Raw genomic sequence first — 13,479 nt, 5'->3', positions numbered from 1 at the left:
GAGTTGTGTGGTGCCGTGGTCGCTGTTCTGAAGGCTGGGAAGTTTGCTGCAAACAATGGTTTGTTTGAGGTTGCGCGGTTGTTTGAAGGCAAGTAGTGGGGGTGTGGGGATGACCTTGGCAAGATGTTCATCTTCATCGATGACGTGTTGAAGGCTGCGAAGAAGATGTCGTAGTTTCTCCGCTCCGGGAAAGTACTTGACAACGAAGGGTACTCTGTCGGTTGTTGCCCGTGTTTGTGTTCTTATGAGGTCGGTGCGGTTTTTTGCTGTGGCTCGTTGGAACTGTCGATCGTTGAATCGAGCGCCATATCCCGTTCGTACGAGGGCATCTTTCAGCATCTGTAAATGTCTGTTACGCTCCTCCTCGTCTGAGCAGATCCTGTGTATATGGAGGGCTTGTCCATAGGGGATGGCTTCTTTAATGTGTTTAGGGTGGAAGCTGGAGAAGTAATTAAACTCATTAATAAACTAATTACACTGTTGAGACCATGCAGACGCTGCGACAACGAATGAACGGACATCACGCGACAATCACCAGGCAGGAATGTTCCCTTCCAGTTGGGGAACACTTCAGCAGTCAAGGGCATTCAGCCTCTGATCTCCGGGTAAGCGTTCACCAAGATGGCCTTCAGGACACGCGACAACGCAGAATCGCCGAGCAGAAACTAATAGCCAAGTTCCGCACACATAAGTGCAGCCTCAACCGGGACTTGGGAATCATGTCGCATTACATTCATCCCCCACCATCTGGCCTGGGCTTGCAAAATCCTACCAACTGTCCTGGCTTGAGGCAATTCACACGTCTTTAACCTGGGGTTACTCCTATCTCTGGATCTTTAAAGACTTAATTACCTGAAAATGCTCACATTCAAAGCATTGTCTTGCATCTTTGAATTTGTCTATATATATGTTTCTGGAACATACCTCTTCATTCACCTGAGGAATGAGCAGTGCTCCGAAAGCTAGTGTTTGAAACAAACCTGGTGGACTTTAACACTGGTGCTGTAAGACTTCTTACTGTGCTCACCCCAGTCCAACGCCGGCATCTCCACATCCTTTACTATATACAGAGTGATCGAACAGTAAAGTCATCGTCTCCCAGCCCAGGAAGAGTTTGCAGGGAGGGGGAAGAAAACCTAATTTTATTCAAATTATTACATTGCAAACAGTATTAAATAAGTTAACACCATTTCTAAAGCGAACAATGAAGAGTAATGTGAACAGAGATGTGCTCTCTTGCGATGAATATAAGGAAGCAATTTAAGCAAAGAAGATTTTCTACAGTCCATTATTACAGAGGCAGCGTTTCTGACCATGATCAAATATAATCAAAGAGGTTCTGCTGGCAGACAGTTAAAAATATTGATTCAAATCTTTATTCACCTCAAAAGAAATAGAGGTCAGAGGAAATATTTGCAAACACATTTGTGTTGCTGCTAACAGAGAGGCTTGTAATTTCAACATCCAAATGAGACTTGGGTTTTCTTCATGTTTAGTACTGGGTATCCCTAGAAAGGCTGGTACTTATTGTTCATCCCCATATTTCCCAACATGTGATGGAACTTCCTTTGTGAATGCTGGAATAGGTGTGTCATAGGTGCTTATAACAATGCTGTTAAGTGAAAATTCCGGGATTTGACCCAGCATTAACAAAAGCACATTGATACATGTTCATGTCAGGATGGTGGACGACTTGAAGAGAACATGCCGATTATGGCATATTCTTTCTTCTGCCATCCTTGTCCTACTAGGTGTTTGAGGTTACAGTTTTAGGAAATTGCAGGGTTGTTGGCCATAATCTTTCAGCCTTCTCTCGACTCAGGGGAGATGCCAGAGGACTGCAGATTTACAATGTTATGCCCCTGTTCAAAAAAGGCTGTAAGGATCAGCACAGCAATTACAGACCAGTATGTTTAACATCATTGGTGGGCCAGCTTCTAGAAACAATAATTAGGGATAGAATTAGTATTCATGGGAAATGTAGGTTGATTACGAAGAGCCTGCATGGATTTTTCAATGAGGAGGTTACAGAAAGGGTAATTTACATCTTGTTGTGCAGGGGACAGTTTCAAAGTTTGCAGGTGATATGAAACTTCAAAGTATTGTAAACTGTGAGGAGGACAGTGTAGAACCTCAAAAGGACATAGCGAAGTTGGTAAAGTGGGCAGATAGGTGGCAGATGTTCAATATGGAGAGATGTGAGGTGATACATTTTGGAAGGAAGAAAATACAGATACAATATAAAATAAGGTGTTGTAATGGTCCTTATTGTTTATTCCCTTATTTCCCCTTTCTTTTATTTTGCTGTTATCATTTTTGATCCATGGGTGATTAGTGGACATGCATCTTTAAGTGAAGTAGCAGAGAGAATGAGGAATTCAGACACTACAGGAGAGAACACTCTGCTAGTTTCTGTTTGTTTGAATGGGAGCTTCAGACTTTTTCGGCACCAAAGAGAGAGATGAGGTTTGATTGATTAGTTGGTGGCCAATGAATTGGCTAAAGATCATACTCTGCCGGTAACAGATAGTGATTGGATCATATCCCAGTTATTTCAGAGGCCCAAGAAACTCAGTTTGATTCCTGGAAGCACAGGGCTAAGCTCTCCCTTCTGTTTTCTCCAGAAAGACTGTGAGTGCCGTATTCCTGGAATTGCAGAGAACCTGAATGAATGAATCTACAGGAAAACCATTACAGGCTGCAACCAAAGACTAGGACTCATTCTCTCCAGAAAGACGGTGAGTGCTGTATTTCTGAAACTACCGAGACCTGAACGAATCTACAGTAAAAGCCTCAGTTTAAAGAAAAAAAAACATCATCTGAAACAAAGACTAATTTTCTCTCTTACTTTTGCTTTTTACCCCCTTTATTTCCCTTTGTATTTGTCTGACCTGTGTATGTGTGTATATAGGGTGGGTGGCATATTAAAATGGGGAAGTAGGTAATGGTTAACCAGTTGCATTTGCTGCAGATTTCATTATAGTTCTTTTTATAAATAAACAATTATATTTAAACTTACAAACCTGCTGGCTCCAATTATTGGGCAGCAAAGGGTTGAGGACTTTGGGCATTTTTCTAAGAATTATTGGTTAATTTACTTGTGACTCTGCGTCAAGTCAGTCGTAAATTGACCCTGCATTAGCCCAGGGAGTCGTAACAGGCTAAAATTCTTAAAAGGGTGCGGTAGCAGAGGAACCTGGATGTATGTGTGCATAGATCATTGAAGATGGCAGGACAGGTGAAGTGAGTAGTTAATAAAGCACGTAGTATCCTGTCCTTTATTAATAGTGACATAGAGACCAGAGCAATGAGACTATGCTGAACTTGTACAAGAACTAGTTAAACCTCAGCTGGAATACTGTGTACAGTTTGGTTGTCACATTCTCGGAAGTATGTGAATGTATTGGAGAGAGGTGCAGGAGAGGTTGACAAGAATCATTCCAGGGATGAGAAATTTCAGTTATGAAGATAGATTGGAGAGGTTGGTACTATTTTCATTGGAGAGAAGGCTAAGAGGGAAATTATGAAGGGGCTGAACAGAGTAGAGTGAGAAACACTCTTCCAGTTTGTAAAAGAAAGGTTAAGTGCTTTGCAATTACATGCTTGAGTAATTGGAATGCATTTACCTCTCTTCGATGTTGTTGATGTTTGTAAATATTGGGATTTCAGCACTAAGAATCACTCACTTATGAATGAATCAAGGCTGCGGCTGTTTTGTGGAAGCAGTGAATCACAGCCCACTACTAGCGATTGAATTCAATTCATGGACCGGGATTCTCCCCTACTCGGTGGGGCGGGGGAGGTCCCGGCGTAATGGAGTGGCGCGAACCACTCCGGCGTTGGGCCGCCCTAAAGGAGCAGACGTTTCCGCACCTTTAGGGGCCAAGCCCTAACATTGAGGGGCTAGGCTCACGCTGGAGTGGTTGGCGCTCCGCCGGCTGGTGTGGAAGGCCTTTGGCGCCATGCCAGCCGGGGCTGAAGGGACTTCGCCGGCCGGCGGATATCGCGCATGCACCGGAGCGTCAGTGGCTGCTGACGTCATCCCTGCGCATGCGCAGGGGAGGGGTCACTTCCACCTCCGCCATGGTGAAGACTATGGCGAAGGCGGAAGGAAAAGGGTGCCCCAATGGCACAGGCCCGCCCGCCGATCGGTGGGCCCCGATCGTGGGCCAGGTCACTGTGGGGGCACCCCCCAGGGCCAGATTGACCCGCGCGCCCCCCAGGACCCTGGAGCCCGCCCGCGCCACCTACTCCCACCGGTAAGGTAGGTGGTTTGATCCGGCGGGAGAGGCATGACTGCGGCGGGACTTTGGCCCATCGCGGGCTGGAGAATCGCCGGGGGAGGGGCCCTCGCCAACCGGTACGGCACGATTCCCGCCCCTGTCGAATCTCTGGTGCCGGAGACTTCGGGACACGGCGGGGGCGGGGTTGACGCCGGCCCCCGGCGATTCTCCGACCCGGCGGGGGGGTCAGAGAATCCCGCCCATGGCTCCACAAGAGAGACATTCCAGATCTGAGCCAAAAGGCAGAGCAAATACTACACCTGATCTTAGCCAAAAGGCCGAGAAGCGATGAATGAATGAGTTGCGATTACAGGATCGGTGGGGTTCAAACACAGGTCACAGGAATGGAGTGTTACAACTGTAATTTTTTGGGTATGGTGGCTGGTTTGCGATGCGAGATATGGGGGCGGTGGTGGGGGGGGGGGGGGGGGTGGAAGGGGGCGGGAATGGCTGGCCAAGAGGCTCCACTCAAAATGGCAGTCCGATAGCAGGATTCCCTCGAAAATCCCTCCTATTCCTCACTATGCATAAATTTGCATGGCGAGAGATACTGAATTGCTTCCCGCTCTGCACTCCCAGTGGGAATGTAAACGAGTAGCAATTCTCCTCCGGCAAGAGAACATAGGGCGCGATTCTCCGATCACAGGACAGAGTGTCCGCGCCATCGTGATCGCTTTCGCGTTTCATGACGGCGTGAAACGGACGCGGGCAGTAGCGATTCTGGCCCCCACAGGGGTCCAGCACGGCACTGGAGTGGTTCACGCCGATCCAGCCTCACTTTCTGGTGCACTCAGGGGGTGGCGCCAACCCTCGCATGCGCAGTGGCGACGCGCCAACCCGCCCTTGCGCGGTGGCCGCACTGAATGCTCCGGCCCGGACGCAACATGGGGCGGGGGTTCCGGGGCCGGACACGCAACAAAGTAGGCCTGGGGAGAGAGAGGCCGGCCCATCAATTGGTGGGCCCAGACCGCCAGACCCCATCAGAGGAGCCTTCCCGGGTACAGAATCCCCCTCCCCATCCCCCACATACATGCCCCCCCCCCCCACCCCGACTACTATTCGCGCAGAGTTCCTGCCGGCAGCAACCAGGTTTGGACGGCGCTGGCGGGACTCTGCTTTTTCTGGGTGGCCGCTCGGCCCATCCAGGCCAGAGAATCGGCGGCCCTGCGACCCGCTACCGGCGCCGCGCCAAACGCACCAGCGCAAATGGTGCCAATTCTCCGCACCTCGGAGAATCGCGCGCCGTTGTCAGGGCGGCGTGGCGCGGTTGCGGCGATTCTACGGCCCAGCGCGGGGCTGGGAAAATCGCACCCGTAGGGTGGGATTCTCTGTTGCCCGACGTCAGTATCGTAATCAGCAATCTGGTAGATAATCGATTCCGACGCCCAAATCAGGGCCGGTGAGGGTTTGATGCCGGTCAGCCATGCTTCGCCCGCTCAGAATTGGCGTCATCACATCATGCGCCTTGGCTGTGGTTTTAGCGGACCATCGGCCAGCCCTCCCTCAATGCTCCGCCCCCGATGGCCCAAGTTCCCGACGGTGCAGGACACGTGTGGTCTCAGCCGTGCTGGAACCCAGCATGGCAGCTGCGGACTGGGACCAGCGCCACCACACTCAGCCAGGATCTGTGCCGCTGACTGGGAGAGTCTTCTACAAGGGCCAGTGGGTTGATGGATGGTGGGTTGGGCCCGCGCACAGCCGGCGCTACGTTGAACGGCACAACCGCTGTAGGTCGTCAGCCGTGTGCATGCGCAGCCAGGGACCCAGCATTTCTCCTTCCTTTTTCGACACAAGAGCTGGGAGTTTCAGCCGGCGCCGCTGTTCGCCCCTCAGCGGTCCCAGAATCATTGAGGGTTTCACACAGATATTTTGGCCGTAAAAGACCACACGTGCTCCACTGGCGGCCGCACCTAGCCGCTCCCTTCAAACCACTTACACCTCTTCTTAAATCTATGCCCTGTGGCCTTCGACACCTCTGTCATCAGGAAACGATTTTAACAATCTACCCATCTATGCCCCTCATAATTTTGTATCCTAGTATCAGATCCCACCTCAGCGTCCTCTGCTCCAGGGAAAACAAACCCAGCATATCCAGTGTGTCCTCATAGCTGAAACTTTCCATCCCAGGTAACATCCTGTTGCATGTCCTCTGCATCCCCTCCAGTGCAATCACATCCTTGATGGTGTGGCGACAGGAATTGCACATAATATTCCATGCATGGTCTGTTTTTTAATGTTGCACCAAGACCTCCCTGCGTCTATGTTCTCTGCCCCGGCTAATAAAGGCAAGCATTCTGTATGCCTTCCTCACCACCTTATCTACCTGTGCTACCGTCTTCAGGGATCCATGGACTTGTACCTAGGTCCCTAGGGACCTCCCATTCATTGTGCATATCCTACCTATTAGACCACTCAAAGTGCATTCCTCACATTTATCAGAATTAAATTGGCTGTTTTGTTTATCGTGGACACAACATACCTGGGTATTTTCCATAGTAATGGATGGATATAGTTGCAGTGTTACAGAAACACTGTAACAGTACAAGTTATTTGTTCTAGTTTTGGATCGCAGATCTTAAGCACTATCTTTGTTCTGTTCGGTGGAGACAGCATTTCTTGATGTTGAATGAAGTGAATTGAATTAGATGAACATCAGTATCCATGATATTGGGAACCTAAGATTTTAAGAAATAAACAAATAGGAGCAGGAGTAGCCTTTTCGCCTCATGTGGCTCTACTGCAGGAGGAGGCTGAGACGAATTATTCACTTGGAATTTCTGGTACATGTTGGTTCCGGGGTCACATTGGTATAGGAATGGAGTCACATTGAGACCAGACCAGGTATGAATGGTAGGGTTCCTTCAATTAAGAAGGTCAGTTAACCAGTTTAATTTTTAGGACAATCTGCCTGCAGGCTACTTCTATCAGATACAAACTTTTTATTCCCCTAAAAAATTAATTCAAATTCTCAAAATGCCACGGTTGGATTTGAGGTCACTCTCCTAATGATTAATCCAATAACATACCACCAAAATTGGACAGAATTTTATAAGGATTATATTCATTACCCAACACCCTTAGTCAGCACATGGTTAACTTTGTTATTTACTGATTTATATTGATTGACTACTTTAAGCTGTTGGGCAGGATGCCAGCATTGGCTTACTGGTGGCATTGTAACCTCAAATTAGAGCATGGGTTCAAACCTCTCCAGAGATTGAACAAAATAATCTGAGAGACTGACAGGTCAGTGCACTATTGAAGGAGTGCTGCTGTCAGCATGTGCTGCCTTTCAGATGACTTGTCTTACTTTTGTAGATGGTAAAGGTCCAACGGCACTATCTGAATGAGAATAGGGAAATTCTACAGTTGTCCTGGCCAGTATTATAATGAAATCAAAATTAGTAGAGTAGATTATCTATTTATTTATCTAATCGCTGCTTGTAGGACTTTGCTACATGGAGATTAGATGCGGTATTTACATTTATTATAACAATAGCATTGGCTGTAAAGTCCTTTGTAATGTCCTGAAGTTGTGAAAAAGTACTATTTAACTCTTCATAAGCTCCATGGAGCAAACCCAAAACCATCTACATTTCCAACATTGAAAGGAGGAGGTTCCCTCATTAAGCATGCGGAGCAGACTCGATGGGCCAAGTGGCCTAATTCTGCTCCTATGTCTTATAGAGTTATGGCTTCCTGCTTGAGCAGTTCGCAATCTAATTAATTTAGAATGATTTCTTTGGTGCGACTGCAATTGCCTTTGCCCAGCACTGTAAAGATTGTGGTGCTTTATTTATCACCCTATTTTCACTTCGGAGTCATCCACTGCCATTATGATGCAGGCCCGAAACCTTGCAGTTAGATATTGCAGCATCGCCTATTCTACTGGGGAGATCTGGCTGGCTTTATGGCACCAAGACTGACATTGGTTAATTGGATGGTGAAGAAACAGATATGCTGCTAAGTGGAGTGGGCAATATGTGCCAGTCCCATGAAACTACAGTTCAGCATTCCGACTGATATGCATGCACAAGAACAAACTGCAAAAGAATGATGATTGATGTTTCTATCAATGCATTGCTGAGGTTTTTCAGAGGCAAAGGATGTGGTAGAGCACCAAGTCTGAATCATGCAAGTTGTAACTTCAATCAAAGATACAAGAGCTGGTGGCATAGACTCTTGTATAAAATGCCACACAAGCTGAAGCATGTTGCTCTATAATCTTAATATAACACTTACTCGGAAAACCAGTTTTGCAAACAATTGCAGGTGGGCAGAAAGCAGTTTACTTTTGATGTCAGAGCCCTTAAAATGAGCTAGGAACTAACGTACACCTCTGGAAGTCCTTTTCACAGGCCACCAATCACTTGTAATCTGTCAGTCACCCTCTGCCGGATCCTGTAATGCGCTATCAATAGAACCCAGTTTGCCAATTTCCATGCCGGTGCTTTGGGAGGATGATGTAGTGTTAGTGGATTTTTATGAGATCTGCCTTCTAAGACAATATCCAAGTTATGGCACTGGCCTAGAAAATGAGCATAAATGACAAGATTCAGTACACTGCAAAATGGTTAGGCAATAGCAAGTGATTCACAGTGCTGCATGTGCGTGGTTGCTTGAGGAAAGAGAGAAATATGAGAGAGTTTCATAAATGTACATGCTGCGACATTGAGAGTAGGATGCGGAGGTGGTCTTGTGTGAGAAAGTGGCCTGTGTATGAAATATAAAAGCAGTTAGCAGAGGAGTAAAACACTTTCCCACTTCAGGTAAAGTTACTGCCTGTTAGCGACCAGGGCTGGTTTAATTGAGTTGGCTGAGCAGTTGGTTTGTGACGCAGAGCGAGGCTAACAGTGTGGGTTCAATTCCATACTGGCTGAGGTTATTCATGAAGACCCTGTCCGCCTTCTGAACCTTGTCCCTCCCTGAGGTGCAGTTCAGGGGAAAGCACCTATGTAATCATCCGGAACTACTGTGACTTTACTTTACGGTTGGGGTGAGGGGGAAAGATGGTGCTGTGTCCCATTGTGAGTGGAGGAGGAGGATTTGGAATGTGAGGAATGATTGTGTATGGATTGCTGCAGGGAGTGATTGTCAGAAGTGCAGTGATCAGGTGTAATATTCACCTTTGTTGCCTGCATCAATGAATCTTCATAAATTAGATGATGAACTGTGTGTTGACGTTTTCAGCCAGCACTTCCCATCCTGTTGAGAATTACCCTAGTGCAGAAGAAGACCATTCGGCCCATCAAGTCAGCACCGGCCCTTGGAACGAGCACATTACTTACTTAAGCCCACGCTGCCACCCCATCCCTGTAACCCAGTAACCCCACCTAAGCTTTTGGACACAAAGGGACAATTTATTATGGCCAATCCACCTAACCTGCATTTCTTTGGACTCTAGGAGGAAACTGGAGCACCCGGAGGAAACCCACGCAGACACGGGGACAAAATGCAAACACCACACAGTCACCCAAGGCAGGAATTGAGTGCTGGCCATTGTAGAGAAGGGAACTTTCCTGCATATTGTTTGCCTACTCAACGAGGACATTCGCTCTGGCTTCACTCAATTGAGATGCTCTTGCCTAAGAAAACTGCAGCCCAAATATTCCAATAGAAATTTCAGCAAATAGAAATACACCTCACAAACAAGGGAGATGCAATCATTAACTTACTATTGCTGTCAAAGACAGTTTGGGGCCTATTGAGTTCATATTTATGACTGGCTAATTATGGTGCATTAAAAGTAATGACTGATCAGAACATAAGAACGAAATCCTTACATTTATACACCACGTTATCACATCGTCAAAACATCTCAAAGCACTTCACAGCATTAATTATGCTTGGAGTGCAATGATTGTTATGTTGGCAAATCCAGCACTCATTCTGCAAATTGCATAACTGTAAAAACAGATCAAGTAATCTGATTTTTGCAGGTATTGGTTGAGCGAGGGATGTCACGGATGAAAAAATATGTATTTCCTACCATCATTCATATCCTGAGCAAGTCCTGAAGTTGGGGCTACCTACCAACCAGCAGAGTATCAAAGTATTTTTATGGAGCCAAGAGAAACAAGTTTTTTTTTGTTGTTGAATAATTCCTCAGTGAGCTACGAACAGCAGACTGGATTGGGAGTTCTCCTGTTTCTTCACCAGCCTTTATGCCATCAGTCATCCACCTCATCTTACAATTCAGCTTTAGACAAGGGCAGCTTCGTAGGTTACTCCAGATGTAGTGTGCAACAAACCAATATCTCGTAGGACATGTCTTCGTGGCTAAATCAAGGAACCCACCAAACCATTCCAGGCAGGGAATAATTCTAACAGTCTATTCAGTAAGGTCTCAGCTGGATTCACCATTCCGGAGTCTAAGTGCTCCCACCAGTGGAGAATCGGGACTGGTCTCTGCTGGTGCTAGGAGCGGCACCCAGGTGTAATTCACAGTCTTTGGCCATGCAAATATATGCATGGCGGAGAGCAAGCCGGTTTCCATCCAAAATTCCATTTTGAACAGGTGGCCCTATCCCAGTGTCGAGCGGAAGGTCACCCTGCCCCTCATGGAGGCCATCACCCCCCCCCCCCCCCCCCCACACACACACACACAACCCGCATGCATGACAATGACCCGGCCCTCCGCACACTCGACTCCCCCAGCTGGCCCCGCATCAGCTCCCCCTTCAGCTCCCCTTCAATCCAGTTCCCCCCCCCCCCCCCCCCCACCCCAGCATTAAAAATGGTGCACTGCCCTCTGGCATCAAACTAATGTTTAAACTAATGTGGCAGGGGGATGGGAACCGATGCAGGAAGTTGGAAGGTAGTAAAACAGGGGCAGAAGCAAAAGGAAGTAAGGGGAAAAGTGCAAGGCAGAGAAGACATAGTCAAAAATCTAAAAGGGCGACCGTACAAGGTACAGTGACTGAGGGGAGCCCAGTGAATAGGCCCAGTAATAACAAAAGAAATAAAACTGGAGATGTTAAGATTCAAAACAGAGGTAAAAAAACCAACATAAGTCTACTTTACCTGAATGCTCGTAGTATTCGGAATAAAGCAAATGAGTTGATGGCACAAATCATCGTAAATGACTATGATTTAGTGGCCATTAGTGAAACATGGTTAAAGGATGGTCACGACTGGGAGTTAAATATCCGAGGGTATCAAACTATTCAGAAGGACAGAGTGGATTAAGGGAGGTGGTGTTGCTCTGTTATTTAAGGATGACATCCGGGCAATAGCAAGGGATGACATCGGTGCTATGGAGGATAAGGTTGAATCCATTTGGGTGGAAATCAGGAATAGTAAGGCGAAAAAGTCACTGATAGGAGTAGTCTATTGGCCACCAAATAGTAACGTTATGGTGGGGCAGGCAATAAACAAAGAAATAACTGATGCATGTAGAAATGGTACAGCAGTTATCATGGGGGATTTTAATCTACATGTCGATTGGTTTAACCAGGTCGGTCAAGGCAACCTTGAGGAGGAGTTTATAGAATGTATCCGCGATAGTTTCCTAGAACAGTATGTAATGGAACCTACGAGGGAACAAGCGGTCCTAGATCTTGTCCTGTGTAATGAGACAGGATTGATTCATGATCTCATAGTTAGGGATCCTCTCGGAAGGAGCGATCACAATATGGTGGAATTTAAAATACAGATGGAGGGTGAGAAAGTAAAATCAAATACTAGTGTTTTGTTTTTAAACAAAGGAGATTACAAGGGGATGAGAGAAGAACTAGCTAAGGTAGACTGGGAGCTAAGACTTTATGGTGGAACAGTTGAGGAACAGTGGAGAACCTTCCAAGCGATTTTTCACAGTGCTCAGCAAAGGTTTATACCAACAAAAAGGAAGGTAGAAAGAGGGAAAATCGACGGTGGATATCTAAGGAAATAAGGGAGAGTATCAAATTGAAGGAAAAAGCATATAAAGTGGCAAAGATTTCTGGGAGATTAGAGGACTGGGAAATCTTTAGGGGGCAACAGAAAGCTACTAAAAAAGCTACAAAGAAGAGTAAGATAGAGTATGAGAGTAAACTTTCTCAGAATATAAAAACAGACAGTAAAAGTTTTTACAAATATATAAAACAAAAAAGAGTGGCTAAGGTAAATTTTGGTCCTTTAGAGGATGAGAAGGGAGTTTTAATAATGGGAAATGAGGAAATGGCTGAGGAACTGAACAGGTTTTTTGGGTCGGTCTTCACAGTGGAAGACACAAATAACATGCCAGCAACTGACAGAAATGAGGCTATGACAGGTGAGGACCTTGAGAGGATTGTTATCACTAAGGAGGTAGTGATGGGCAAGCTAATGGGGCTAAAGGTAGACAAGTCTCCTGGCCCTGATGGAATGCACCCCAGAGTGCTAAAAGAGATGGCTAGGGAAATTGCAGATGCACTAGTGATAATTTACCGAAATTCACTAGACTCTGGGGTGGTCCCGGTGGATTGGAAATTAGCAAACGTGACAACACTGTTTAAAAAAGGAGGTAGGCAGAAAGCAGGAAATTATAGGCCAGTGAGCTTAACTTCGGTAGTAGGGAAGATGCTGGAATCTATCATCAATGAAGAAATAGCGAGGCATCTGGATAGAAATTGTCCCATTGGGCAGACGCAGCATGGGTTCATAAAGGGCATGTCATGCCTAACTAATTTAGTGGAATTTTTTGAGGACATTACCAGTGCAGTAGATAACGGGGAGCCGATGGATGTGGGATATCTGGATTTCCAGAAAGCCTTTGACAAGGTGCCACACAAAAGGTTGCTGCATGAGATAAAGATGCATGGAATTAAGGGTAAAGTAGTAGCATGGATTGAGGATTGGTTAATTAATAGAAAGCAAAGAGTGGGGATTAATGGGCATTTCTCTGGTTGGCAATCAGTAGCTAGTGGTGTCCCTCAGGGATCCGTGTTGGGCCCACAATTGTTCACAATTTACAAAGATGATTTGGAGTTGGGGACCAAGGGCAATGTGTCCAAGTTTGCAGATGACACTAAGATGAGTGGTAAAGCGAAAAGTGCAGAGGATACTGGAAGTCTGCAGAGGGATTTGGATAGGTTAAGTGAATGGGCTAGGGTCTGGCAGATGGAATACAATGTTGACAAATGTGAGGTTATCCATTTTGGTAGGAATAAGAGCAAACGGGATTATTATTTAAACGATAAAATATTAAAGCATGCCGCTGTGCAGAGAGACTTCGGTG

General features: G+C 46.5%; 1 protein-coding gene and 1 pseudogene across 7 annotated transcripts in view; both read right to left on the bottom strand.

Moving 5' to 3' along the window:
* Positions 1 to 13,479, bottom strand: part of nlgn3a (neuroligin 3a) — a 336,056-nt gene that overhangs the window by 176,999 nt on the left and 145,578 nt on the right. The gene's annotated exons all lie outside the window — the stretch shown is intronic.
* Positions 4,401 to 4,573, bottom strand: LOC119952511 (annotated as a pseudogene).

Source organism: Scyliorhinus canicula, chromosome 17 (assembly GCF_902713615.1).
Source record: "Scyliorhinus canicula chromosome 17, sScyCan1.1, whole genome shotgun sequence".
Lineage (NCBI taxonomy): Eukaryota > Metazoa > Chordata > Chondrichthyes > Carcharhiniformes > Scyliorhinidae > Scyliorhinus > Scyliorhinus canicula.
Note: the sequence above shows the minus strand (reverse complement) of the source record. Positions and strands in the feature narration are given on the sequence as shown.